The sequence below is a fragment of the Eleginops maclovinus genome, chromosome 1 (genome assembly GCF_036324505.1).
Source record: "Eleginops maclovinus isolate JMC-PN-2008 ecotype Puerto Natales chromosome 1, JC_Emac_rtc_rv5, whole genome shotgun sequence".
Lineage (NCBI taxonomy): Eukaryota > Metazoa > Chordata > Actinopteri > Perciformes > Eleginopidae > Eleginops > Eleginops maclovinus.
This window is the reverse complement of record NC_086349.1, coordinates 220,367-248,244: the sequence shown is the minus strand read 5'-3', so window position 1 is coordinate 248,244 and position 27,878 is coordinate 220,367. Positions and strand designations below refer to the sequence as shown.

General features: G+C 43.3%; 1 long non-coding RNA gene across 1 annotated transcript; it reads left to right on the top strand.

The window, feature by feature from the left end:
- Nucleotides 1-8,165: 8,165 nt before the first annotated feature.
- LOC134882026 (uncharacterized) lies at nt 8,166-16,658 on the top strand. Its single transcript, XR_010168112.1, has 5 exons — nt 8,166-11,096; nt 11,208-11,264; nt 11,624-11,664; nt 11,999-15,977; nt 16,313-16,658. It is a non-coding gene; the product is annotated as an uncharacterized LOC134882026 (long non-coding RNA).
- Nucleotides 16,659-27,878: the final 11,220 nt, after the last annotated feature.

Sequence of the window (27,878 nt, the reverse complement as noted above, 5' to 3'; positions counted from 1 at the left end):
GCAGCACCATTCCTCCCATTAGGTAGCAACAGAGACACGCAGTGTATGAGTGAGTAAACAATGCTATTTGTAAATGTAACAGTGTAAATAATTACCTTGTGTTTATTGTTAAATTCTTGTTAAACTTGGGCCTGCAACCATAGTTTTACTGTATTTTATTTTTGAAAATACACAGCAGAAGTTTGTGTCGTACTAAATGCGGTGCATTTTGCGTATCTCTCTGTTCGCTCGGACATAAACTCAGTAATAAATGTAGTCTATGTTTCATATGATGTGTAAAATCTATCAACATTTACCGTTTAAATCGCATGTGAACGAAATGCTTGTAGAATCCGTAGTTGTATTTGTATTGTTGATTTAATGTGTGAACGAGCGATATAGAGAAGGTCACATAAAGCTGTTATTATTAGGCTGTAATTTGTAATATACTGTTGGAGTAGTAAGCAGGCCTATTGTATTTATCCTAGTTTATATTTAGTTATATTTGGTGTATATTTAGTTATATTTAGTGTATATTTCTCCTTCCTTCTTTGTATTGAACTGTTGCACCTCAATTTCCCTCGGGATTAATAACGCTTCTTGAATCTTGAATCTTGTTTTGGGATATTGGGGGAGTTAGGTGGTCCGTGAGTATTTTTTTATTGGTTAAGTGGTCCTTGGTCTGAAAAAGTTTGAGAAACACTGACCTACATCCATGTCGGGATGTATTTGCTTTTCAAGGAGAGCAGCTATACACAGGAGAGCTTAATGAACTACAAGAGTTAAAAATGTTACCAACATTTCGTCAACGGCTGGGTTAGAGAGATTACTTGCAAAGACTTTGATGATTACAGATTGCTCATTGCGAAGGTAGGAGTAGACGTATGTGCTGTGTGGTGTTTTTCATTAGACTATTTCTCCAGGTTTAGCTTACGCTAGCCTTCTAGCCCCCTGCTTCAATCAAAACCAACCATCCTTATGCTAGCATCGCTATGCGTAAAAAGTCAGTATCTAAACGTTATTGTCCGCGAACCTATGTTAGCCGAGGCAATATCTTATTCACCTTACATTTACATTTATGCATTTAGCAGATGCTTTTATCCAAAGCGACTCACAAAAAGGAGGATTAACAAGCTACAACACAACTAAACACAAGCCTACCAGGAGTGCGATTTGCAAGAAATTGACAGGAGTGAAAGTGCAAGAGTGTGATATTGTAAGTGCATACCTTTCATTAATAAACCAACACAATAACGATCCTTTTGTTTTTTGTCTTTATGTCTTATGCAACTTACAACATAATAACACTGATTCTTACTTAGCCTATTTACACATTGACATTAGGCTAGAACTCTACCTGATATGAAATGATCACTGCAGACTCGAATAAGGCTGAAGTTTTTGCTACAGTCCTCTCTCAAGAGGTCTTCTCTTCGTATTCTTTTTAACCATTTTCCCCGACGTTTTTTATATAAATCTCGTCTTGTCTGAGAGTATCGCTCAGCTGGTATTGCAGGCAAGCAGTAATAGCTCCGTTTATCGCGACTGAACCGGTTTGAACAACCGTAAACTGAGCAATGGAAGTGAAGGGCTGATAGCCAGAGAGATATTAAGAGATTGAGCAAGGGGAATACACGATTTAGTCCTTAACTTCAGGCTACTTCGCCATCTAGCCTACTGTCAATATAAGTTAGCCTACATAGTAACAGTAACGTTGCGTTGCGCCGCTTTAGCAACAAACTTGCATGCTTGACTGCGGCTTGCTTCGTCCCGCTCTCATGTCAAACTTTGTCTCCTAGCATACCTTCGCAATGAGCATTTTGTTATCTGTTAAAAGTCTTGCAAGTAATCTATCTAACTGTGTATAGCTACTCTCCTTGAAAAGCAAATACATCCCGACATGGATGTAGGTAATGTCCGGCCACAGGTCTAGATTGTCTTTGAACTCTGTTTTGTGAATTTCATATGGGTCTACTCCAGAAATATAGTCCAATTTTTCTCTATACCTATTTTCTGCTGCTTTGTGTTTACCAGGGTTTGTAAATACCCAGTGCCGCCGCTCCCATAACGCGCATTACGCGCTGTGCGTAGGGCACCAAGTGTCGAGGGGGCACCACCAAAAATAGCCTAATGAAAAATCGTCATAATAATTATAAGGCCGAAATTATTTCAGTAGACTATAGAAATATGAGGCACTTTTTAGGCATACTACTCAAAGGTACCGATGGTGCCCCCCTCCCCCTCCCCCCTCCCCTCCCCACTCACTCATCACAACTCATAATGTTTTTTTATTGGGGGGGGGGGGGGGGGGGAGGGCAACATGAAGAATTATGCTTAGGGCACCAAAATGGCTAGCAGCGGCACTGTAAATACCCTGCAGCATGCCTTTCCTTGTTGTCATTTTGGCTATAGGCTACCTGACTGTCTGGCTATCCCAATGGGCTGCCCTCTGAGTTCGGAGCCTGCTTGTCCTCTGAGTTCGTCTTGACAACGGTTGTTAAGGGGGTGGAACCGGTCTATACAGTAACGGTGAATGGAGTGTTATGGTGACACTCAGTGTCATGGCGACACCAGTGTCATCCTCCGGAAAGTGGTGGTGAAGTACAGCAGATAAATAGTTCACTATATTATTAATCAGTCTCTGCAGTGAGGATGTGATACAATTCCTTAAAACTATTTTGTTTCCTGTTATGTTGGTATGGTTGGTCCTGTATAGAACACTTATTAGAACATTGATCAGTCTATCACAGATAGCCTACTGATAATAAAAACATTTCACTTGATTTATCAAAGATTAAAGAATTTCATGGACAGTATCAGATGCTGTTCTTCAGAGATGAATGTTTAAATCTGCTGCATCAACTTCAGAGCTCAACAATGTGGCAGCTGTCCTTTAAAAATCAATGAGAGGCAGTGAGTTGAGTGGTAAATTACATTTACACTGTATCCTACTTATATCCCTAGGAGGGAAATTCAAATCAGCCCAGTAGCTCACACGACAATGACACAAAAAAGAAGAAAGATGGACCGCCAGTATTTGCAGCAACAGTATTCTTAGATTGAGAATCTGGAAAATCTATTACTTTTTAATGCTGTTAAACTATTGATTTAACTTTCCTGTGTTTTACAGGTCAACTATGGATACTCCACTGCGAGAATTCTTGAAGGAGCGCAAATTGCAAGATGTGATTCAGAAACTTGAAGATGAAAATGTAAGCCACACCAGCTGCTGTCTTTGCTTGCTTGCTCTCTCTCTGTCTCTGTCTCTCGCTGTGTGTGTGTGTGTGTGTGTGTGTGTGTGTGTATTTTTATTATAAGATTAATATTGACTATTGACTATGACTATTATATTTTAATGTACTCAATACATCATTAATACATTAAAAAGTCAAGTGTGTTTACACAGCAATTTAAAATAATTTTAGTCATCTTAAATTGGAAAAATATCATTTTCATATCATTATCATATGTAAATGTTATCAAAAGTACGTCAAATGAAAAACAAACGATGTGAATACCTACTCTCTTATAGGTCTTAATTTCCTTTAAATATCCATTGACATTCTATATTATGCATGTGGATGTATTGATGCATTTATTTATTGATTGGAGTATCTTCCATTTTTCCCAGATTGATGAAACTGTCATTCCATTAATGACAGACAGTGACCTGCAAAGTACATCCCCAAAGTTGGAGACAGAGTGTCCACTGTGGCCTTCTGCAGACAAGCAGCACTGTCACGAAAAATCACCATCTAGGAAAGAATCCTTACTTTCAAGGTTACGACAAAGACTGTCTGGAGGTGAGGGGATGCTTCCAAAAAAGAGACCATCTAAGTTGGAAGGAAATACAAATGCCACACGAAAGTGAGACGACTGGAGGTTGGTTGATGGATTATGATGAGGACGAGGAAAGGTACAAACAGGTGAAGTCTGCAAATGGTGGAGGAACCAGGCATCTCTCTATTGAAAAAGACGAACAGTGGCAGATATCAAAGTTATGGCTGAAAATATTTTTTCCCCAATGGCCGTTCCAAAAAAAAAAGTCTTTCAACTATTCAACTCACATTGAGAGCTCGCAGATACATATTAATGTTCTAATACAGTAGATGAGCTGTATAACAAAAGCAAGTTGAAAATCCTAAGACTTTATCTGTGCACCAAAATGAAAACGGGACAGCAGCCCCCAGTAGGAGTGGAGGATGATCACACAACAAGCCAGCCCTCAGAAGTAGATCTCACTGACCAGAATCAAGCTGTTGAGTATCTGTTGGTGGAGAACAGAAATTCAGAATCAACACACCACCATGTTATTAATGATGGAGCTTCCACGAGTGGATAGTTGGAATTGGACGAGACATTACCATGGGATGGTCTGCTAACTCTGGGCGAAGGCGAAGATCCCATGCAGTTATTTTTGTAGGTGAGGGCAGGCTGGATGATGGCCAGATGTTCAGCCCAAGCACTTTCTGAACAACAATCTTCTCCTGTAACACTGATTGTAAGAAGAGGTCACTGTCTCACTGACATGATCAATGCCTTCAAGGACCCCAACATTGTGGCATCTGAGGTCTGCATCAAAATGCGTTTACCAAATGGAGAGCTTGAACAGGGGGAAGGAAGTGGTGTCTTGCGAGACTGCCTGACAGAATTTTGGATGGATTTTTATGATAGCTGCACACTGGAGTTGAAGTGAAAGTCCCCTTCATCAGGCATGACTTTCAGCAGGAAGAATGGCAGGCTGTAGCCAGAGTGTTTGTAGTAGGGTGGAAACAAGCTGGTTACTTCCCAGTGAAACTTGCGGTACCATTTCTGGAAGATGTGCTGTGTGGCTCCACAACCAGTAGTTTCAAGGATTCTCTTTTGCTGTACGTATCACATGAGGAAAGATCTATCCTCGAGAAGGCTTTGGAGGACTTTAATTCTGTGGACACAGATGAATTACTGGATGTACTTGATGCACATGAATGTAAACAAGTCCCTACCAAGGACACTCTGCTTCCTGTTTTGTCACAAATAGGACACAAAGTAATTATTCAGGCCCCAATGTATGTCATTAAGTGCTGGCGTCCTGTTATGGTTTCTGTAGCTAGTTTACTGCCACCAGAAGGACTGCATCATTTCATTGCACAAAAAAAACCAACTGCAAAAACAGTGAAGGCGCTTCTAAACTTTCCAGAGGAGATGGACAGCAGCCCAATCAACAGTTTCTCGTTACCTGAAGAGGTACATTGGAGAAATTGATCGCAAGAACCTTCAGCTTTTCCTGCGGTTCTGTACAGGATCTGATGTCTTGGATAAGGCCATACTAATTGTGTTCTAGAAACCACAGATTTCCTCCGCAGACCACAGTCCCACACATGCGGATGTGTACTAAAGCTGCCCATTGGTTACTACAGCTATCCAGATTTTCGCAGTGAATTTAACAACATTCTCACAAGCTCAATGTGGGTAATGATGTGGTGTAGGTGATTGATTACAGTTGTTTATAGCAACCCCAGAATATGAGCCTTGAGAGGTGTTCTCAAGGTGTTTGAAATGCAAGTGAGTTGTTTACACAAATTGTTAAAACTCCAAAGATGTTTACCTCATAGCCTATATCTTGTAACTATCAGCTGTTCTTATCCTGCATAGTCAAATTGATTGATTTATATTATTATTACAGTTGCAGTTGTTTATAGCAACCCCAGAATGTGGTCCCAGAATGTGGTGTTCTCAAGGTGTTTAAAATGTATTGAGCTGTTTACACAAGTTGTTAAAACTTTAGAGATGTTTACCACAATTATTTTGTAACTATCTATTGTAACTATCTATTTGTAACTAACTATCAGTAGCCAGTAGTTTGAGGCTGTTCTTATCCTATTACGTACAAATTACGTTTTAAAAAAGATCATTAAACCATTCAAGTTTGTTACAACATGTTGATGTCTTCTCTGTTCCATTCTATACATAGTTAAGAACCTGTATGAGGATATTTGCACATATATATACAGTTTTATTACACATCACTTCTTAATGTGTTGTGATTTGTTAGGTAGGACATACTACTTGATCAAACATTGCATTTATTAATATCTTCCACTGTGATTAAAACAGACACACAGGAAACATAAAGGGCATTGATGATGCAACCATCAAAATAAGACTTAAGATAATTGCACAAATATGAAAAGTGTGTGCAAAAATGCCATGTACTAAAGCACTGTACATGTTTTGTATGCTTTGGTCCACTCAAATTGGCCCAAATAACTGTGGACGAACTGTGTCCCTCAGCTGAATATATAAATCAACAGCATGGGACATGGTAGACGAGAACTCCAAGCTTGATTCTTCCATTATTATTGTGCACAAATCAAACAAATCCATGTCGCATGGGGCTGAACTTAAAAATGTGCAGCTGAGTTTACATGCAGTCAGATTCTTCAGTTAGTGGAACAAGACAGTTTTCTGCACCCCAAAGGTGAGGGGCCATGTACATGACATCAGGTATCCCACTTGGCACGTTGGGGTTCTTGAGGGCCTTATACGGTGAGCATTCCAAACACCCTGGATGTCATTTAATAGCTCCTGTTGAAGGAACAAGAATGATTAGACATGGCCTAGCTGAAACACTGCATTTTTAAACATTGATCTTTGCATATAACAATGCATTAAAAGTTGATTAAATTGCGTTGTGGTGTGTCTTATTATTACAACAGTTTAAAGAATGAATAGCTACATCACACTGTGTCCTATTAAATAAACATAAACTCAGTGACTTAAATATGTATTTGGCCTAACGTTATACAGTAAGGTAGTGTACATGTGGCACCCTGATCATTTAATCAGTTTATTTATTAGACAGACACACCTGATTCAGGCTGGACTAAGATAACCACCTTAGATGGAGTAGGCCTAAGGTAGCAACGGGGGGTTGCTGCGGGCTCCCGTTGTCGTGGCAACAAGTCTCCGCTGAGAGGAAGTCCAGCCACAACAGAGTAGCAAAGTAGCCTAGTTTCCGTCTGGGCTACGACTAAAAGTGTAGCCTATGTGTCTATCTGTTTGTGTTTTCAGACTGCTGTAAACAATAAATAGGCTACAGAGTGTGTAACGTACAGTTTCTGTGTTTCTTGCTGTGATCATAATATAGGCTATTTACCTGAATGATTGACATGAAACAGAACTGTGACAGAGCTTTGTCAACAAAATCCCCGGAGAAGAATCCCTCATCCTTCAGTTCTCCTAAAGCCGTGATCCATTGTTCGATTCCTTCTTTTCTCATCACTCCCAACCAGCTCTCAATTCTCTGGTTTGCAGTACTTGCCCCTGTGACATAGCTTCTCTCCGCTGCTCTATCATCCACGTCATCTCTCCGTAGATACCTTTGAATGTCTCTGACAACCACGTCTCAGTGCCCATATCAGTCCGTACGAGCCTGGGGCAGCCCCCACAGCGCTCCAGTGTCTCCACGAAGTATCCCCCAATGACTTTCGGCTCACTGTTTGTGCGAGCGGCCCGCAGCCACATGACTTTGCGTGAGAACCCGTCAATGCAGCCATTAATGCATATCCCGTATGGCTTTAGTTTGTCATATGAGTCTATGTGCCACACAAAGTTAGGTCCCTGAGCAAAATATTGCCTCCTCGAGAGACGTCTGCTCCGTCGAAGTTGTGAACCAATGGGGTCCCAGCAGAGAGAGGAGGATCCTGACGTCTTCTTTTCTGATACGAATTCCGTGTTGTATACGCTTCGTATACATCCACCGATAACCGTGATCCTTTCCAGAGCCTTGCAGTTGGTCAACAATGAAATCAATCCCGGCGTCCAAGTCGAACCTATACCGGTGCAGCGACCTGGCTCTTAATAGTCTGTGGAGATGCTCTCGCTAATAATAAATCCCTGCAATGCCAGGCTTTTCAAAATGTCTTTATATTGCATTCCCAGCCTAAAATACAACTCTACCATACTAACCCTGTCCATTGTGTGACAATATAGCCTATGTTTTATTATTTCGTGCACGTTATAGCCTACCTATTTCGTGGCCACAAATGAGTATTTTCGTGGGAACGAATTAATATTTCGTGGCCACAAATTAGTATTTCGTGGGAAACGAATTGCTATTTCGTGGCCACAACTTATTTTTTTTCCCCCCATGTCATATCTGGGGCTCCGTAAAAAATAACAAATCCGGAAAATAACATTCAGATACTATTCACAGTTCAGCCAATTCAAAACAACATTCAACCGTCGTAAATGTATTTCAGCTTGACGTTAAAGTTCGTTACTCTGCATTCAATGCAGTCAATGGATGCTAACCACGTTGTGCAGTCCGTGTGGTGTGAATGAATCCACCCTTACCGCATCCACGTTGGCTAATATCTCACTAAAGGAATCAACTTGTGGTCGAAATAACGATGGCACCAAACAGTCCTACCGCAACTCTGATTCGAGCGATGTGTGTTCTCCTCCGAAATGCAGATGAAGCTGGAAGATGCCACTCGATAGTGGTTCAACTCTCATTGGGTATAGCTCGCCATCTTGTCTCATCAATCGTAATGTGGCTCGTCAATCGTAACGTGGCTTCAGAACTCCCAGACTACTCGACAATTTCTCAGTCCAAAAAACAATATCAAAGTACAAATAAAACACAGTCTATCTCTATAGACGTAAGCTACAACAAACGTCAACACATAGCGATGTGTGTTGACAGTCTATTTTCTTGCTGTATCCTATTTTAATATGTCATACTTATTGCTGAAACAACTATTTAATTCAACATTAATAATTACATTATTTTTTAATCACGTGGGCTGTCCTTAAAGATTAAATGCTAGTTAGCATGCTAAGGTCAGTAAGTCAATTCAACGGAAGCTAGCTGTGTTTACATCTCCTTCTACTTTCCGTTTACTAATATTTAATTATATTAATTCATGAATTAATATCAGTAATTTCAGATACCTTCATCAGTAACTGGAGGCCACTGTCTGACATCGTCCAACCAAGTAACTTTATTCATTTGGGGTTCTGGTTATCTTGCTATTATTGATAGCATCAATGACTGTTGAATGGATAATGAGTGTAATGATTGAGCACGCACACCGCAGCAATGGCCCCGTCGCTAGATGGCGACATACACAAATCGCTCACCGAATCGGTGTATAGCGTCTTACTTCTTGAAAAGTTTTCTTCTTCTGATGTTTCACGCGTGAACAAACGTTACAGCCAATCTGATTGGCTGAAACAACTGTACTTTCTTAAAGTGACAGGATATCTATTTTAACTTAGAAGCTTACAGAATGAATTAACATGAATGAATCATTACTTGTAATCCTATTTATCAAACTAAATCATGGGCTTTTATTTAAAATGATGAAATTATGTTTGATAATTATTCTTATTTATTAACCAGTTGATTGAGCAGCAGGGTTCTGAATCAGCTGCAGCTTTCTAATGGATTTCTTGAAGACACCATTACAGTAATCCAGTATACTGAGGATAAAAGCATGGACAAGTTTTTCCAGATCCTGCTGTGACAGTAGTCCTTTAATCCTAGATTCATTCTTAAGGTGATAGCAGGCCGCCTTAGTGATTGTTGTAATTTGACTGTTGAAGTTCAGGTCTGAGTCCAGGACTACACCTAGATTTCTTGCTTTATTTCTTGTATTGAGCATTGCCAACTGAATCTCTGCGCTAACTGGTTATGCAACCAGTGATTTATGAAAAGGAAGCAGCACCAAAAGAAAAATCCTGTGACTGTCCTCAAGGCCCTAAAAGGGATGCATAGTTTCACCTTAGAACCTAAAATGTTGGGTCACATTGTGTGGTGCCATGGAGAATATTCAGGTGTTTGGGGAGTATAGACAGGGATGTTTTCAGGACTGCTACTGTAAGAAATAATAAATATATTGAAACGGAACATTAAAACATAATTCACTGTTTCTGGACGGACCATATTTGTCCAATTCCGGTAGTATTACCGGATGTTGTTTTTAGCCTCAGATAGCATATAGGCTAGCTAACATTGTATTGTATATATGAGTAGAGGGAGAAGGACGCGTGGAGTTACATACTAAACACACCGCCTCTACCTCTCACTCATTGATGCTGCAATGATACTATTGCGTGTTTAATAACTGATAAACCTCAGAAGAATTGCATAATAGAATATCGTAGGTGAGAGCTTCAGGACATCACTAACAAGATGGCGACAGTGAGGTCATAGGAAGACCCGCCCCCAACGACGTCAGCCAATAGAAGAGTCTGGAGAACCCCATGTGACAACAAGCGGCCAACAGGATCCAGCCCCCGCTACCAACCAATGAGAGCACGAGACCGGAGCACGTCTTATTTTGAAGTTGTTTATTGTATGGCCGGAAAGGGATGGTTCTATAAAACATGTTTGTATTTTGAAATCGATCTCTCTTTTGTTCTGGACCGCCAGACAGTAACTACTGATGAGCTCCACTCATTCAGCGGCCTGTGGACGTGTGTACCGGGCTATTGAGCCACAACAGTGAAACTTTTGTAAAACCTACTGCTCCATCCTTTTGTTAAATACTCCTTTTAAAACTTATGTGAGGAGCTTCACTTCCTTTTTTTTTAAATCGACTCCTGGACTTCGAAAATAAAAGAACATTTCTTACACAAGCAAGGGTATACATTAAACAGTTACCATCAGTTCAAGAGTTAAACCATATTTCAGTCGGGGACGCTACATATACCTTCCTCACACTACAGGGCCTACCAAAGCAGGGTTACTCCAACAGCTGTGGGGTGTTTGTATTGATGGTAAGATAATGGTTTTTCACTAGTCCTGTTGGGGATACTGGGGGGGCACGTCTTCTCTATTAAAAAATATAATCCTTTGGGGGGTTGCTGTTTTTATTATTGTTATCACTATTACTATTATAAACCACTCACTTCTCTGAATTTACAGTAGGCACTGTAGGCTACATTGTATTGGATGGCAATGTGATTTCGCTGAGGTATGTATAAATATGTAAATATATTATCACTAGTGGATGCAAGTTTTTTTTGGCGTACATGTTAACCCTGTATGACTATATTTGTCAGAGATAAAACATGCTGCAGATAAGGCGATGGTGGTGTCTCATTCTTCTTAAGAACTTTCCCATGCCGTAAGTGTCTTAGATTGTTTTACATTTTTAATCAACATTCTTGACATCACTTGTTTCACTGTATATATTTAAATACTTAAAACGTGTAATGTATGTCTTTCACTCACCAAGGTGTGCAGAAGAGACTTTGCGAAAAAGAAAGAGGCTACGTGAACAAAAACCCTACAGGTAGGAGGTGTTATATGATGTATGGTGTTGTCTTAAAGCAATTGTTAAAGACTATATTCTTAGCCCCCCTCGCACTCTAAATATATTTCAGGATGTAGAACACGTCGCTGTAAAACAGTCCCGGGATGGCACATGGGACCAGGTACTGTATTAGTAAGGTGAATGCTTGTATACACATCCCTAGTGGTTTGAAATGTGAGATGTCACGGATACTATTTTGCTGCCATTTCCCCATTTAACTGTATTTCTCCATCATTATACCATCTATAGCCTACTCCATGACTGATCTAATGCACTACTATATTCATTATTCCCTTACATTACATAGCATTACAGACCACATTCTGTATTTTTTCTAGACAATACTGAACGCCAATCGCAGAGCGAACCTGGGAACTTGGTATGTACTCTGTGTGTGTAATGCTGAAGGCTTAATGCATAGCAAGATAAAATAGTTGTGATGACGTGTTGAGTACTTATCACTGAAAAACCTTCAGTAATAGTAGTTTTATTTGCATGCCTTTGTGGTTTTCTTCAAGGACAAATAAGTTTTCTTGAGAGACGCCATCGAGGTAACAACATGGTGCCTGTTACGTGCCGGGCAGGCTGTACTTTTGTTTCTTGCCTCCTGCTCTTTTCTCTACTCCCTGTCATTCGCTACAGCTAATCAGCAGCTGATCAGTACCTGCCTGGGCATCTCTGACTGATGACTGATTACCTCCTCTCACCCTCAGCTGACCAATCAGCACCCAGGACCAGCCATAAAGGAGACAACCAGGAAGCCTTCTCAGGGTCTCACTGCTGGGCCTGCTGCTGACTGGAGAGCCTCAATTTGACTGCGTGTTAAAGCATTGTGACAATTGTGTATCCTGTGCTATATGTTGTGACTGTGTGTGTGTGTGGTGGGAGGTGGAGGAGTTAGGTAAGTTTGGGGTACCCTTTACATCTCATCACGTAGATAACATATGTTAGACACACTAGGTTAGCGGATTGTTGCCACCCCTGTATTTTGCTTTGTCCACTTATTAGTAGTTCAGGAAGTGAGGGTTTTTGGTTGAGTTTGTTTCAGAAGATGTAGGGATAGGCCTGGTTTTTGTTATATTTATTTCTTTTATTTGGCACAATCTCCCTTGTCTCCTCCTCCTCCTCACCTGAAGAACATGTGTTGTTCATTCTTTAGTGATTAGAAATAAACATTGTCTTTCTGCATTTAATCTGACTTGCTCATTAATTGGTTGTCGTGTGTTACTGTCTCCAGGTCCCCTAGACTTTAGTGGGGACGTAACACAAATGGGGGCTCGTCTGGGATACTTTTTCCTGAGCTAAAGACAACCACTATTGGGAAGTCACTGTAGTTGTGACAGTTTGGCTGAGAAAATGGGTTTTGAATTAAAGGGATTTCATCAAAAATCCAAGTTGTGATAAGTTGGATTCATGTCGCAAAGATGACTTGTTATGTATTGCAGCTCACTATAACATTTCAGTAGACAGGTATTGTTTAAAAAAAGAGCTAAACGAGATAGTTCTGCAAAAACTTGAGGAGTTAAAAATACTTGTAAGCCCAGTCTTGTCAACTCAGCCTAGGTCTGATGTGTTTGTTGATGATAGTGAAACCATTGTTGGCGCTTCGTTTTTAGAACAGAAGGGTCAGGCTATCTTAACTACACCTTGAGTGGACAAGGTTAATCTTGAGGCTCTTCCAGCAACGCTTCGTAGGTTTGAGGCTTTCTCTCCGGGTAGCTTAGGTTCAAGTAGTGATGCCAGACTGAAGGTTCGTCTTGCCCGTCTTCAGCTGGAGGTCCAGGAGAAGGAAATGGCACGTAGAGCAGACTATGAACACAAACTGCAGATTCGCAAGTTAGAGATAGAAGCTGAGAAGGAGATCACGTTGAAGCGGCTTGAAATCGAAGCCCTGAGAATCTCTTCAGAGAAGACCTTGTCACAGACACTTGAGAGGTCAATACCTTCGCTCACAGACCCTCATACTAAATGTTTTGACGTTAGCAAACATATTGCTTTGGTACCAATTTTTAGAGAGTCAGAGGTTGACTCATATTTTTGTGCTTTTGAGAGAATTGCAACTGCACTAATTTGGCCTAAAGACATGTGGCCAATCCTACTTCAGTGCAAATTAGTCAGTAAAGCTCAGGAAGTGGTATCGTCACTCTCTTTGGAAGAAAGCTTGCAGTACGAGGTGCTTAAAGAGTCGATCTTGCGTGCTTATGAGCTTGTACCTGAGGCCTACAGGCAAAAATTCAGAAACCGCAAAAAATCTGCTACGCAGACATTTGTTGAGTTTGCGCGAGAAAAGGGTGTTCTCTTTGATAAATGGTGTGCAGCAAGTGAAGTGAAGGATCGTTTTGAGTCTCTTCGTCAATTGCTTCTCTTAGAAGATTTTAAGAACCCTTTGCCCGAAAGGTTGGTAATATTCCTAAATGAGCAGAAGGTCACTTCACTGTCTAGGGCAGCGGTCTTGGCGGAAGAATTTGTACTCACTCACAAAAGTGTGTTTTCTTCTTCCTTACGCCCAGACAAGGCTGCAGTGTCTCAAACTGGGAGACCTGATCTTGGCCCCACTCCTTTTGAAAAATCTAGAGGACCACCATCACCTCCTCGGGGGCCTCGTGAGTGTTACTACTGCCATAAAACAGGTCACCTTATTTCAGAGTGTCTTACCTTGAAGCGCAAACAGCAACCTTCACTACGTTTACAAACGCCAAAAGGCATGGGGCTCATTAAAGAAGTGTCACTATCGGACATTGAAAGATCACAGGAGGATGATGTACCTGATCCCTGTTTCAAACCATTTATTTCAAAGGGCTTTGTTTCTTTAACAGGGGATCCTGGAGACCAGCTGCCAGTGCAGGTACTTGGGGACACAGGAGGTTCTCAGTCTATCATCAGAGAAGGCATCATGTTGTTCAAGTGCTGTTGTTCAAGGTGTAGGCATGACACTAGTTGCGGCCCCTTTGCACAATGTTTATATTTCCACAACTCTTGTAAAAGGGTTCTTTAAAGTAGCCGTTCTCCCTGCCTTGCCCATCAAAGGGGTGGATTTCATTCTTAGTAATGACTTGGCAGGGGGCAAAGTTAGGCCAGTACCGGAGGTCACTCATTCTCCTGATTTAAGTTTAGACGCAGGTAAAATAGCTGAAGTACTTCCTGAGATCTTTCCTGCGTGTGTGGTTACAAGGGCCCAGTCAAAAAAATATGGAGATGACTTGTCTAACTCTTTTCTTGCTACAGGGCAGTTTCCTCATGTCATGACTGAGTCGGACAAGCTGCCAGAGGAGGCCCGGTCTGCTGGTGCTGGATCATCCCGTAACTGCACAGAACTTGTATAACTGCCTGCCTCTAGGGAAGAATTCTTGGCAGCCCAGCTAAGTGATAAAACACTTTCCAAATGTCTCTCTTCTGTTACCAGTGAGGAAGACGCCAAGTCAAAGAAGAGGGCCTACATTATCGAGGATGGCCTATTAATGCGTCGCTGGGTTGGTGAGGCCTGTGAAGAGTCAGACTCCTGTGCAGGCATATCTGGATGACATTGTGGTCTATTCTAATGAATGGCCTAGCCACATGAGTACCTTAAGTGACGTATTTAAATGCTTGTAGGCTGCATCCCTAACACTAAACCTTGCCAAATGTGAGTTTGGAAAAGGTACCGTCCTCTACCTTGGTCAACAGTTTGGCCAAGGGCAGGTGTGCCCTGCTGATGCAAAGATCAGGGCAATTGCCTCCCTGCCGGTGCCATCCACCAGGAGGGAACTTCGCCACTTCCTGGGAATGGCAGGGTACTATCGCCGTTTTTGCAGAAACTTCTCCTCGGTGGCAGCCCCACTGACTACGTTGACCAGTCCCTCCAAACCTTTTGTATGGTCTGGGAAGTGCCAACACTCATTTGAAAGCCTTAAGGGTATTCTGTGTTGCTCTCCTGTTCTTTCTGCACCTGACTTTTCGATACCCTTCAAGCTTGAGGTCGATGCCAGTGGAGTTGGAGCAGGGGCCGTTCTTCTGCAACCAGATGCACTGGGCATCGATCATCCCGTGAGTTACTTCTCCCGGAAGTTTAACAAACATCAAGTTAAGTACTCCACCATTGAGAAGGAAGCTTTAGCCCTATTGTTTGCCTTGCAGCACTTTGAGGTCTATGTTGGCTCCAGTGTCAAACCTATTCAGGTATATACTGACCATAATCCCCTGGTTTTTCTTGCAAGAATGTAATCACAATCAACGCCTTATGCGTTGGTCATTGATTGTTGGGAACTACAACCTTGAAATAAGCCATAAAAAGGGAGCCGATAATATTCTGGCTGATGCACTCTCGTGCTATGTAAAGGTTATTGTCAGGTCCAAACATACTGTTTGGATTTATATGTGTAGGGGTGTTACGTGCCGGGCAGGCTGTACTTTTGTTTCTTGCCTCCTGCTCTTTTCTCTACTCCCTGTCATTCGCTACAGCTAATCAGCAGCTGATCAGTACCTGCCTGGGCATCTCTGATTGATGACTGATTACCTCCTCTCAACCTCAGCTGACCAATCAGCACCCAGGACCAGCCATAAAGGAGACAACCAGGAAGCCTTCTCGGGGTCTCACTGCTGGGCCTGCTGCTGACTGGAGAGCCTCAATTTGACTGCGTGTTAAAGCATTGTGACAATTGTGTATCCTGTGCTATATGTTGTGACTGTGTGTGTGGTGGGAGGTGGAGGAGTTAGGTAAGTTTGGGTTCCCTTTACATCTCATCACGTAGATAACATATGTTAGACACACTAGGTTAGCGGATTGTTGCCACCCCTGTATTTTGCTTTGTCCACTTATTAGTAGTTCAGGAAGTGAGGGTTTTTGGTTGAGTTTGTTTCAGAAGATGTAGGGATAGGCCTGGTTTTTGTTATATTTATTTCTTTTATTTGGCACAATCTCCCTTGTCTCCTCCTCCTCCTCACCTGAAGAACATTTGTTGTTCATTCTTTAGTGATTAGAAATAAACATTGTCTTTCTACATTTAATCTGACTTGCTCATTAATTGGTTGTCGTGTGTTACTGTCTCCAGGTCCCCTAGACTTTAGTGGGGACGTAACAGTGCCAAACCCAATCGTTTAACAGCAGAGTTTCCCTCCCGGCGGTGATTGGGATGGACGGAGAAGACCAGAAGAGAGCCTTAAGAGAGCTGAGATCGGATGACGGCACGGATGAGGAAGAAACCCATCTCGTGATGGAAGCGTTCCTTTTTTATTTCAAATTCCAATGAGATTATGAACATTTCTGTGGGGAGTTACTTGACAAGAGGAACTTAAAATGATTTGCCTCTTTTGAGGAGTGCCAGTGAGGCTATTTGCGTGCTGTGTGTGTGTGTGTGTTCATTATTGTCTTGTTAAGATTAGTTTGCTGTGACTTATTATTCCACTTTGTTATTGATTTGTTTTCTGTTATTTTTCTATCAATTGTTCATTGTTGAATAAAAATATGATGTTGAGGCCACCTGAGTCTGGTATAAGTTAATGTACAAGCCACATTCAGCTTGTCACTATAGTCTGTCTACATTGCAATGAGGAAGATGTTTTGGTAAATGTAAAAGGTTACATAATGTAGCATAAGCATATCAGGATAGGTAGTAACCATATATTAACGAATGTGTACTGCAAGCAAAAACAAAATAAAAATCAGACTGAATCGAAAAGGCTGGCAATTAAATGAGCAGCTAGGAATTTCTTTAAACAAACTGTTCTCTAAATATTTAAGATAAGATATTTTTTACATTGACTTTTTTGTTGTACTATAAAGGCCTCTTCATCAGTATTAGGGTAGATTATAACAGTGGGACTCTTTGTATAACATAACTCGCACATTCTGGAAGTATGTTATAGATGTTTAAATAACAATTTATTCCTGCAAATAGGAGACTTTTAGACTTCTATAATTTAATTTGATTCAGTTAACTTGTTACATTTTTGTACACAATTGTAGCAGTGTGTAGTGCAACACAGTATACTATTACCACTGTCTCTTAACTCACTGAATCTTTTGTCTCACCTCTGATCTCCTCTCAACTATCTCTTCACTCCTGTCTTCCTCTCTTCTTCCCCTCTTTTCCTCTCTAAACTCATCTTCACTATCTCTCCTCCTCTGTTCTCCTCTCCTTCACTCTCCACTGCTGTCTTCCTCTCTTGTTCTCTCAGCTCCTCTCTCCTCTCCTTCACTCTCCACTGCTGTCTTCCTCTCTTGTTCTCTCAACTCCTCTGTTCTCCTCTCCTTCACTCTCCTCTCCTTTCCGTTTCCGGTGTGAGTGTGAGTGTGAGCGAGCGGTGGTGGGGTGAGTGGCGCGGAGTTTTGAATTGGTTTCTGTCCTTTTTTCGGGTTTTCCCTGGTTTCTCCGTCTGTTCTATGTGCATGGTCAGGTAAGCTTTATTAATATTTTTACTGTGTTGGCCGAGCGATCAGTGGTTGTGTCAGGTAGTTTTCGGGAGGAATGGCGTCCCCCGAGACGCCGCCTCCGTCTATCCGGCAGGGAGTAAGGATAGTCCCGCCGGATAGTAGCGTTACTGTGGAGGAGGTTCTGTTGGCTGTCGGTGAGCAGGTAGGTCATGATAAGTTATCGTTTGCGTCTAGAATGAAAAAAGCAGTGGTTGTGTTCCTGAACGAGGAGCCCCGTGTGTATCAGCTGGTAGAGAGCGGAGTGTTTATCAGGGACTTATTCGTGCAGGTCTCCCCGCTGTCAGTTCCCTCCACGCGGATCACCGTGTCCGGTGTTCCGCCGTTCATACCGAACGAGTTGTTAGAGAGCGAGCTCCGTAGGTTTGGCAAGTTTGCCAGTGGATTTAAAACGGTGAGTTTGGGATGTAAGGATCCCAAACTGAAGCACGTACTGTCCCTGAGGCGGCAGGTGTTCATGTTCTTGGACTCGCCGACACAAACACTGGACGTGTCGTTCAGAGTGAAGCACGGTGACGGGTTGTATATGGTGTACGCCAGCTCGGGACAGTTCAAGTGTTTTGAGTGTGGAGATGTGGGACACAAACGCTTTACGTGTCCGCATAGACAGCAGGGGCCGGCTCACTCCGCTGACGCGGCGGGCGGCTCCGCTGAGTCCGCGGTCGGGTCCGCGGCTGGCGGCTCCGGAGTTGGGTCCGCGGCCGGCGGGTCCGGTGCTGGGTCCGCGGCGGGTCCGGTGCTGGGTCCGCGGCCGGCGGGTCCGGTGCTGGGTCCGCTGCTGGCGGGTCCGGTGCTGGCGCCGCGGGCGCGGATGCGGATCCCGGTGCGGAGGGTGTGGAAGCCGGTGCCACTGGTTCACTTTCTGAGGAGGATCACTTGGATAGGGAGGAACAGAGTCGGCCTGACAAGCAACAGGCTTCTGTGACTGCAGAGAACCTGAGCAGTTCACAGTCTGCAGGCACTGAAGCAGCTTCCACAAGTTTTGTAGGCACAGATCCCACTGTAAACACCAATGAAGAACAGGGTATGTTAAATAGTCAGGCATCCTGTGAAGGAGAGGACATGGAGTATGACTCTGAGTCAGATACAGTATCCATAGGTGAAACTTCGATCAGGAACACAGATCTCTATTCTTTAGAGGAAATAAATCAATTTCTGGATGTAACATTTAAAAAGTCTGTTAGATTAAATGACTACTTCGGTGATACTGAAAAGTTTATCAGATCTGTTGGCGTTCTGCAAAGACTGGTCGGTTTTGACCTCTTGGATGAGAAGAAACGTTTTCGCCTCAAAAAGCATATCACAACTTTGAGGAAAGCAAAAAAAGGCAAAACTGCTAAAAAGATTAAAAAGTAAAATGATCATGTATCACACGGTGGTTTTTTCTTTTCAATTGTTTTCTGTTTTGTTCATCTTATCCGTTTCTTTTTCTCTGACCTCTATGGGGAGCCTCAAGATAGGATCTTTGAACATCAATGGTGGGAGAGACAGACAAAAAAGGGCATTAATTTCTGAAGTCGCTACTCAAAAAAGGGTTGATGTGTTGTTTTTGCAAGAGACACATACTAATCCAGCAGACGAGACAGATTGGGGTTTATGGTGGGATGGTTCGTGCACCTTTAGCCATGGCACCAACCTTAGTGCAGGGGTAGCTGTTCTGCTTAGGAAAAATGTCGATGTAACTGTACTATCATCTACTGAAGTGGTGAAGGGCAGGCTGTTGATTGTAAGGGCAGAAATAGAGGGCTCTGTGGTCTGCTTTGAAAACATATATGCTCCAAATCAAGGCACAGATAGAGTGGTTTTTTTCACCCTGCTAAAAAACGAGGTAAGAAAGTACCATCAGGATCAATTTATCATTGGTGGGGATTTCAACTGCACGCTAGACTTCACTGTAGACAGGACAAGTGAAGAACCTCACCCACAGTCATCTCAGAGCCTTCACAGCATCATCACACACCTGGATCTGTTAGACACATGGAGGGTCAAACATCCACTAACCAGACAATACACATGGGTGAGGGTCGGCAATGGCAGGGTGAGTGCAGCTAGACTGGATAGGATTTACATCTCCAAAAGTCTCAGCTCCAGATTAGTCCACAGCAATATAAGTCCAGTTGGTTTCACTGATCACCACTTTGTCAGTATAGATTTGATCCTTTCACCAGGCGAAAGGGTTAAGTCCTACTGGTCTTTTAACAACAGACTTCTGCAGGACCGTACTTTCTGTCAAAGTTTTGAGCGTTTTTGGCAGCAGTGGAAAACCAGGAAAGCGGATTTTGTTTCTTTGAAGCTGTGGTGGGAAGTTGGGAAGGCCCAAATTCGCGTTTTTTGCCAGCAGTATACCTCCCACTCGACTGCTAATATAAAGGCAGCAGTTCAGGAGCTTGAAATAAGTATTAGGAACATTGAAGAGGGGTTACATAGACATTCGGATCCCACCACGGGTCATCTGCTGCAGGAGAAGAGATTGGAGTTGAGCTTATTCCTGCAGGAGAGAGTAAAGGGAGCTCTTGTTAGGTCTCGTTTCCTCCAGCTAAAGGACATGGATGGCCCAAGCTCTTTCTTTTTTAATCTGGAGAGATCGGTGGCACAGAGGAAACAGATGACCTGCCTTAAGCTTCCTGGAGGCAGAGTGACCACCAGTCCGGGGGAGATGAGGACCCATGCAGTGAGTTTCTACGCTGACCTCTTTGGGGCAGAACAGTGCGGCATGGAGTGCCGCGAGGAGCTCCTGGAGGGGCTTCCTCAGCTCATCCCGGGTGAGAAAGCTGCTCTGGACTCTGAGCTGACCCTGGAGGAGTTGACAGTCGCTGTTAATCAGATGGCATCAGGACGGGCACCGGGAATTGATGGTCTCTCCACTGACTTTTACCAGCGGTTCTGGAATACTCTTGGACCTGATTTGCACAGTGTTTTATTGGAGTGTTTTAGAACAGGATCTCTTCCTGTCTCCTGTCAGCGAGCTGTGCTTTCCCTGCTTCCCAAGAAAGGAGACCTGGCCTTACTTAAAAACTGGAGGCCGGTTGCTCTCCTCTGCACGGACTATAAGGTGCTTTCCAGAGCCTTATCGAACAGACTCAAGGACATCCTGGGAATACTTGTACAGACAGACCAAAGCTATTGTGTTCCTGACAGGAAAATTATGGACAACATTTTCCTAATTCGTGATGTTATTGATGTGTGCAGATCCCAGAATGTGAATTTTGGTATTGTTGCTTTGGACCAGGAGAAAGCCTTTGATAGGGTGGATCACTGTTATTTATTTTCTGCACTCAGGGCTTTTGGCATTGGTGATGGTTTTCTGGCCTGGATTGGTTTATTGTATAATGGTGCTCAATGTATGGTGAAAATGGGGGCAGGGCTGAGTCGGCCAATCCCTGTGCAGCGAGGGAAAGACAGGGTTGTCCTCTCTCCGGTCAACTATATACCCTAGCTATTGAGCCCTTGCTGTGCATGTTGAGAGGTCGGCTCAGTGGTCTCTCACTGCCTGGGTCCTCTGATCTTGATCGTCCACTTACCGTTTCTGCTTACGCAGATGATGTTAATATTTTTGTCTCCAGCCAGGGGGATATTAAATGTTTGCAGGATACCCTGTCCCTGTACGAAAAGGCCTCATCTGCTCGGGTGAACTGGGCAAAGAGTGAGGCTTTGTTGGTGGGACAGTGGAGAGATCAGACAGTGCCCAGTCTGCCTGGAGGTCTTGAGTGGGGGAAGGAGGGCCTGAAGGTGTTGGGAGTATTTTTGGGCACTGAGGGGTTTCAGAACAAGAACTGGGAGGGAGTTAAGGAGAAAGTGTGCGCTCGGTTGTCTAAATGGAAATGGTTGCTACCCCAGTTGTCATATAGGGGAAGAGTTTTGGTTGCAAATAACTTGGTCGCCTCGACTCTTTGGCATAGACTTATTGCTCTGACACCACCGAGAGGCCTGATGGAGGACATTCAGCGAGTCATCCTGGACTTCTTCTGGTCTGGCCGGCACTGGATCCGAGCAGCAGCCCTCTACCTGCCTGTGGCTGAAGGGGGGCAGGGACTCATCAATATCCAGGCAAAAATAGCCTCTTTTAGACTCCAGACTGCACAAAGACTGCTGTACAATTGTGGCCCAAGCTGGTTTGATACAGCTCGTTTGCTGCTGAAGAGAGCCGGGCGATTGGGCTACGACAAACAGCTTTTCCTTTTAAAATCTGAGGATGTGGACTTAACTGGACTGACACCTTTTTATAGTTCGGTATTACAGGCATGGCAGATTTTTAAGGCCATACGTACCAAAAATGAGACTCCGGGCATGTGGCTGTTTGAGGAACCTTTGTTTTTTAATACTCTTATACAGACTCAAACACTGCAGTCTGCCAGCCTGCGAGCCTATTTTAGAGAGGCTGGCTGCACCAAACTGGGCCATCTGATGAAGATGACGGCAACATCGGTGGATATCTTGAGACAGAGAAGCAACATCACCTCCATCAGGGTCATCAACAGAGTGGTGGAGGAAGTCTGTGCTGCCCTGCCACAACCCCTGAGGGTTTTTGCACAAGACCACAATGTGTGTGACCAGTGGACCGAAGGGGAGGAGTATAGTTTCCCCTCTCTGTCTGTCACCCCAGTTGTGGGGGAGTGGCAGGAGGGAGGTGGTCAGCTGCTGTCGCTCACAACCCCGCACCTGGAGAAGTTACAGGACGCAGGGAAGAAGGCAATATATCAGATCTGCTGCAAGGTTCTGAGCCTGCGCTCTTTGGCAGGGATGAAGGAGTCGAGGTGGACTGGTTTTTTTGGTCCAGATGTTTCCCCGAAGGGCAGCTGGCGGTCTCTGTACAAGCTGCCCGTTGAAAAACGGACAGCAGACCTCCAGTGGAGGATTGTACATGGAGCAATAGCTACGAACAGATACAGAGCGCACCTGGATCCAGAGTTGGGGGAGGAGTGCATCTTCTGTTCTCAGAACGAGACCCTTGAACACTTATTTATTCAGTGTCCTCGTTTGTCTGCTCTGTTTGAGCTGTTAGAAAGGTGGTTTCGGGGTCTAGGGGAGATTTTTGCTTTTGATTTGTTTATTTTTGGCCCGAAGTACTGTGCAAAAAAGAAGGATGTACACTCATTGGTGAACTTTGTATCTGGCGTTGCTAAGTTGGCCATCTGGCTGACTCGCAGGAACCAGGCCCAGAGTGTTGGCAGTGTGGAGCCAGTGCTGGTCCTGAAGGGTCTGCTGAAGGCCAGACTGAGGGTGGAACATGCGTATTATCGGATGATGGACAATGTGCATGGTTTCGGTCATGTATGGGCTGTTGGGGGGGTTTTGTGCTCTGTGGGGGGGGACGGAGAGCTGAATGTAAGTTTCTGATTGGAGAAACACGTTCTGTGTCTGGTTGACAGGTTTGCTTGTATTTTATTTTTTTGTTTTTGTGTGGTTTTTGTTGCTCTTGAATGAAGATGTGATGGTGAGCTGTTGTCTCTTTTGCCATGGTGCAATAAAGGGACTTTAAAAACCAAACCTCCTCCTCCTCTGTTCTCCTCTCCTTCACTCTCCACTGCTGTCTTCCTCTCTTCTGCTCTCAACTCCTCTCTCCTCCTCCTCTGGACTCCACTGAAACTGCTGAAACAACCACACAGACAGACACACAGGCTAAATACTACACTTACAGTTGACATAATATGAGGCAAACAATAAGTACCGGTAGCATAATTAAAATCTGTCAAAAAAGAATTGTGTACTCACTGGTCACTCACAACAGAACGATCCGCCTGTTGTTGTGATTGGCTGCAAAGCGGTTAATCAATGACTCGACATCAAGTGCTTTGGCCCTGCTTGAACTAATTGCCAGGACACCCAGATTGCTGGTACGAGCATCTCCGCTTTTGTTCCTCAGGTAGGTTTTCAAACGCCTTAAGCAGGAGAAGCTCCTCTCACATGAAGCTGATGTGACAGGCAGTGTCATAGAGATACAGACAAGCTTGAACAGGTCAACGAATGCATCCTTGTATGGCCTCAAAAGCACCAGCACATCATGGGTGGTGCTGACAACGTCCCCCCTTTGGTTTTTCCTCTCAATCAGTCTTTTTAACTGGTGAAGTTCTGCTGAGAGGTTTTCAATCAATACGCCATAATGTTCAGCCATGGGCAAAAGAGTATCTTTGTCCAAGAATGTCTCGTGTTTTGGGTTAAGAGCTGCTGCTCCTTTTAGAACGTGACAGCTGTCAGAGGAAAACCGCCTGTCCAATTCACTGATTAATCGATTGATTACAGGGAAATAGCAGTGGTTCTGATAGTCTTCTGAGGTTTCCAGCGGCTCTTTTGATCCTGTTTGGCTGTTCACCACAAAGTCCTGCAGGTGGTGGGGCTGTTTTTTTCTCCTTACCTGTGGGCGCTGCATGTCAATGCCAACTGTCTCACACATATCACTGGCACACTCCCAGATTTCAGTCCATGTTTCAGCATTGCGTTTGTCATTGAGGGTATCAACAACTGCAAAGACCAGATCAATGGCAGATGCCAGCTCCAAATCTGTGGCCTGTAGATGATCAGATAAGTTCTTTGTGAGCTTGAATATGCTCTCCAGCATACAGATGTGCACAACAAATTGTGCATCAATCAGTCCAATCAGATCTTGCTTCAGTAGCTCTATGAGCATTCGTCTGGTTGCTCACATCCACAAGAGTTGCTAAGAGAGCAGGGAGAGTTCTTTTTATTGCCCACAGTGTAGAATATTGGCAGGCCCATCTGGTATCTGATAGTCTTTTCAATTCCACTGTGCGTTTGGTGGGCTCAAGTTCTTGTTGCTTCTCCATGAACACCTTGTGAGTCACTGTCCCAGAAAAGAAGTTGTACAACATCTTGACCGTTGCAAAGCATTCTGCAACTGGTTTCACATTATGTACACAGTCAACTAAAACCAAGTTTAATCTGTGTGCATAGCAATGGATGTAAAGCGCATGTGGCACTTTTGGAAACTTTTCCTGGACACCATTGTTGCACCCGGACATGACAGAGGCCCCATCATAGCACTGTGCAATGCATGCATGTTTGTCTATGCTACACTTAGCCAGTGTTTGTTTAACTGATTTGTGTAAAGACTCTGCATCCAGGCCCTCTGCAGAAATAAAGTCCAGAAACTCTTCATGAATCATATCATTGTTTAGATATCGCAGAGCAACAGATATCTGCTCTTTTTTGCCCACATCCTTTGTTTCATCCACCATTAAAGCAAAATGCTCGAACCTCGTTGCTCACTTGTTCCCTCACCATGCTGGCCATAACATCAATCAGCTCATCCTGGATATCATGATGCACATATTTGGCATTCCCAGGTGCACTGGACAATTTCTTTGAGACAATGGTGATTTAACAGTTCAATAAAATTACCTCTGTTTGTGGAATGCTGATCTTCCCTGTGCCCTCTCTGTGCAATTGTTTGACAAGCAGTAAACCGCAGTGATTCTATGACTGCTCTCATGTACTGCCTGTTTTCTTGTACTGTTTTCTCATGTCCAGCATCAAGCTTAGTCATAATCCTTGAACCATTTTTCATCCTTGCCTTAAACTCACACCAGCCTTCCATTGCTAGTTTATGAGAAACACTTGCATGGTGTTGTGTTAGTTTCTCACCTCCTTTCCTCCAGTTTCTGAAGCCAGCGTGGGTGAAGCTCTTTTCTGAGTGACCAGATGTCCGAGCATGGTGGGGAAAATGCCGACAGGCAAAACAGAAAGCAGCATCAACTGACACCGAGTATTCCAGCCACGCGTATTGTTTAAACCAAGACTGGCAAAAACTTCTTAAAGTTAGCTGGGAGCAAAATGCCCGACGCGGGTAGGACTTCAGCTGAGGCTGCCTCAGTCCCTCTGCTGGGTCTTGGCTTAAATCCACAGGGCCAGGTTTCCCGCCACCCAAGATCGGAGCTACGGCTGTCGGTGAAGCTCTCCCTTCACTCCCCGAATCTTGCCCGACATTTTCGGGGATGTTATCGGCCTCCGTCCTCCTCCATCGTACTGTGCATCCGCAAATCACCGCCACCACCACCATCATCCACTCTCATCCGCTTTCTGGAAATTAACGTTACAAAACGGTCCATTTTGCTCTGTCACTCGCTAATCTGCTCTGTCGTTAACTAGCCGCTATGCATCAACCGCCGCCAACATGAACGTCAAACGCACGTCTGCGTGCAGTCTGCGTGCAAACTGCCAATCAAATCGCACTACACATCCTAACCCTTGTTACCATAGATACTAAAAAGATACAGACGCTTCTGTAATAAGGACCACTACAGCAACGTTATAAACAATTGTTGTCGGACGGTTACCTATGATTGTTATGTCTCGGTGGTGTCTTCATTTTTTCTTTATTCGGATTATAGTTTGTAATGCTTATATGTTTCGAGGGCGGGGGGGGGGGGGCAAAGCCTTTGACTGGAGGGTCTTAAGACCCTGCTTGCCCCCCCCCCAGCGCCACCATTGTAGGGAAATGCTGGCTAGCCGAAAAATGTCACCTGAACTTAACAGCGCATTGAATGATATCATTAAAGTTATTAACCACGTCAAAGCAAATGCCCTTAACTCATGTCTATTTGAGCAGCTTTTTGAGGAGATGGACGCAGAGTACAAATGCCTTATCTTACACACAGTAAGATGGCTATCTATATTAATATGTATTATTAACAATAATAATAATAATAATAATAATAATAATAATATATTATTTAATAATTTATTATAATTTAATATAATATTTAATAATTAATATTTCTCATTTTTATTTATTATTTCTAATTATTTGTTTGTTTGTTTTTTGCTTCTTTTTGTATTTTGCTGCTTCAACGAAAATAAATTGCCAGTTTGGGATGAATAAAGTATTTCTGATTCTATATTCTGAAAAGAGATTGTTGGCCAGAGTGTTTGAGTTACGGGAGCCGCTGCAGGGATTTCGTTCCAAAAAAAATCTCAACACTGTCAGCACATTTCAATGACAACGAATGGGTCGGAAAACTTGTTTAATTGTGTGACGTATTTAACCTGCTCAATGAACTCAATCCGTCACTTCAGGTGAAAAAGACAACTTTCTTCAAGTTGGCAAAGAGAATAGCTGCATTCAAGGCCAAACTGGAATTGTGGGGAAGGTGAGTGAACCACGGGATATTTGACATGTTTCAAACATTAGCAGGGATATTGGAAGAGACTTGAGCCTGAGCCATCATTCTCCCAGCTGTTGCATGATCAGCTCTTTTTGCTTTTGAAACAGTTTGAGCGGTACTTCCCAACCACAAAAGACCCACAAACTGAGAAAGAATGGATCTGCAACCCATTAGTGAACAAACCAGGTGAATTGATCTTGTCCGTGCCAGAAGAAGATCATGCTGGAGATTGCAAATGACGGTGGCCTTAAAAGTTTGTTTCAGACAACAACTCTGCCGGTGTTCTGAATTCACATCAAGGCAGAAGATCCTGAAATCGTCAAAAAAGCACCAAAACCCTGCTTCCATGTCCAACATCTTATCTTTGTGAAGAAGGGTTTTCTGCCTTGACCGCGCCCAAGACAGATTTACGGAGTAGACTGGATATAAGAAACACACTTCGGGTGTCATTGTCTCCCATTAACCCTAGATTGGACCGGCTCGTTGCAAAGACACAAGCTCAGGGCTCCCAGTAGTTCAGCGTAATGGTGAGTTGCATTTGTATGCACTTTATATTTGTTTTTATGCCGGTGTTCCAGTTTAACTGGTTATTGAGTTAACTGGTTAGATCTGTTTCTGCATTTACTTTGATTACCTCATTCTATTGCAGATGTACATGGCAGCTTCTTCTTCAAACCTATTTAAAAGTCAAATGTGATGCTCCACTTTTTTTGTTCAATAAAGTTAACTGTTTTGAGACAGCAAACTATGTATTTTTCAAAACAATCTACTGTGTCTCATAACCCTGCTATCCTAGTTAAACAAGAGAAGATCAGAGTGGTGCCTGACTTTAAATATTTGGGAATCATCCTAGATTCACAACTCTCATTTCAAAAGCATGCAAAAAAGGTGGCCAATACTGTCAAATTTAACCTTGCAAATTTTAGGCACATAAGACCGTACCTGCCAATGAAGGCTGCAAAGCTCTTCTTACATGCAATGCTCTTCTCTCATTTTTCTTACTGCTTAACTAGCTGGTCGCAAGCCAATAAAACAACTTTGCAACCAATTGAATCTCTCTATAAGCAA